The sequence below is a fragment of the Mastomys coucha genome, unplaced genomic scaffold, assembly GCF_008632895.1.
Source record: "Mastomys coucha isolate ucsf_1 unplaced genomic scaffold, UCSF_Mcou_1 pScaffold20, whole genome shotgun sequence".
Taxonomy (NCBI): Eukaryota; Metazoa; Chordata; class Mammalia; order Rodentia; family Muridae; genus Mastomys; species Mastomys coucha.
This window is the reverse complement of record NW_022196903.1, coordinates 93,296,806-93,299,379: the sequence shown is the minus strand read 5'-3', so window position 1 is coordinate 93,299,379 and position 2,574 is coordinate 93,296,806.

The following is a 2,574-nucleotide window of genomic DNA, read 5'->3' as shown; positions in this document are numbered from 1 at the left end:
TTTTTTTTTTAATAAGTCAAGAATACCTCCAGGGGAGAGGAGAGGGGAATGTGGAAGCTTCCCTTGATAGTTATTCTGTAGACATTATTTAAACAACAACAAACAATCCCATGTTCAGCTGTTCTAATCAATAAAAATGTTGGCTCGTCCATTCCCCATCCTCCTAAACTCTTCTAGCACTTGGAACATATGGCCTCCTGTTCCCGAAGGTGGGCAGACCTGCCCGCTTCTCTTCCACAAACACATTCTGTCTCCAGCTTCTCACAATGCCTATTGTAACGCTGAGCTGGCACTTGTGTCTCGGAAATATAAGCCAAGGCACTTCTCTGAGATTACCATCAGAACTTTGCTCTACATGCAAAATCTTATTTTGAATTCAGATACACAATTACTCACCCTGACTTAATTACACTGCCTCAGGATAGTATTAAAACAATGGTTTTAATTATTTTTGGGGGGTTTACAACAATAACCTGTTGTCTTGTCATGAGGGTGAGCTGCCGGTCTTTGAGAATTTCAGATAAAAATCCACCACGATCTGGGGTGGGGCGGGGGTGGGGGGGTGGGCCTGTGGTTCCGTCTTGTTTATTCAGGAAGCAACCTTACCTGGATGCCGTCCCTCTGCCCCTCATTATGCTGGATGCAAACCTCATCATGCTTAAGATGTGTCTCTATCAACTGTTTAGAGAAGTAAAGAGGACTGCATGGCTCCTGGGTGCTGGAGGTGTGGCCCTTTGGTGGTTTGGAAAACATTCTGAGTTTTAAACAGCAACACCTATAATTATGGAGGCGTCATCCCTTCCATAAAAAAGAAAACAAAACAAAGACAGCAAAGCCCTTCTGCTAACAAGGTGTAGTCATAGCATGTATGTGCTCACCCTTTCCAAAACCTGCCTGCCATTTGTTTCAGGCCTGGTAGGGGCTATCTGCCATCTTTCTCTGGGCTCTCATAAAACAATACAAAGGTAAACAATCGGAGGGCAATTAGCAGGCTCTTTGGGGTAACAGGAGAGAGAAGTCACCCTGTTATTAATGTCAAAGGAATTAATCATGGTTTACATAGGTGATTTAGTAGCTTAACTTTGCAAGTGGTTGAAAAACAAGAAACCAACCAAAGAAGCCTGTGTGGAGAATTAGGCAGGGTGCACAGCTTACAGAACAATCTGTTGAGATGTGAGCGATTATAAAAGAGATCATGTGTCCTCTGCTTGAATCAGCATGGGGCTCAAATGGGGGCTTGGTTTAAAAATGAAGCTTTTGGTTCTATCTGTTGAAAGTGGCTTCTGAGATCCCGCTTTTCCCTCTGATCAGCAAGTTTGTCAATGTAGCCCAGGCTGGCCTCTAACTGCTAATCCTCCCATCTTGTCCTCTTGGATGTGAGGTTACAAATGTGAGCCACCATGCCTTTCACCTTTCATGTTTGTGGCATGCACGTTTGCCAGATGAGAGGTGGGTGTGTTCCTTGATCACTCACAGCTGTTTGTTTTGTTTTCCCAGGGGCTTTTTTATTCTAGGCCTCCCTATCACTGGGGTTACCATGCCTGGCTGTTTACACAGATGCTGGAGACTGAACTCAGTTTCCTATGTTTGCACAGCAGGAGGTTTCTTGACTGAAGCATCTCCCTACCCTTATCAGCATTTAAAACCACACACTTAGAACATTTTTTTTTTTTTTGGTTTATTTTAAATGATGTGCATGTGTATATTCGTGCATATGAATGCAGTGCCAATGGAGGCCACAAGAGGGCATCAGATCCACTCAAGCTGGAGTTACAGGCAGTTGTCACTGCCTACAGTGGGTACTGGGAACCAAAGTAGGATCCTCTGCCAGAGTAGCAGGTGTTCAGCTGCTACTCTGAACACCTGAGTCTGATCCCAGAACACATTTTTTTTAAGCCAGGACTATGGCTGGGGACCTAACTCAGAGGTTTCTCAGCAAGAATAAGTACCTGAACTCAAATTCCTAACACCTACACAAAAAGCTGAGCATAGCTGCCCATGCCTGTCCCCCCAGCATAGTGGTAGAGACAGATATGGAGAGCTGGTTAGAGAGTCACCCTCACTGAAGCAGAGGCAGGGGTTGGGGGTAGGGTGACTTCTGAGTCAACAAGAGAATATGTTTAAAGGCAGTAAGGCAGTATTAGAGGAAGACACACAACTCTAGCTTCCACATGGATGAACATGAGCCTGTCCACCTACACACTCAGATCCATGCACCAGATCGGCACCCTCCCCACCAAGCTGGGTACAATGGTACACATTTAAAATCTCAGCACTGGGGAGGTAGAAACAGGTAGATTCTTGGGGTTCACTGGCCAGCCAGCCTAGCTTATATGTGGTGATATGAAGGTCACTGATAGATCCTATTTAAAAAATCAAGGTGGCCAGCTTCCGAGGAGCACACACACACACACACACACACACACACACACACACACACACGCGCTCTTTGGACCCAGTGAAAGGCTGAGCCTCTTTGGCTAACTTTTGAGGAACACCTTTGTGAAGCAGAGTCTGTCATGTTCTGTGACTCAGCTTCCTCGGGCCCCCGAACTGTCTCTCTTTGCCTAGTAA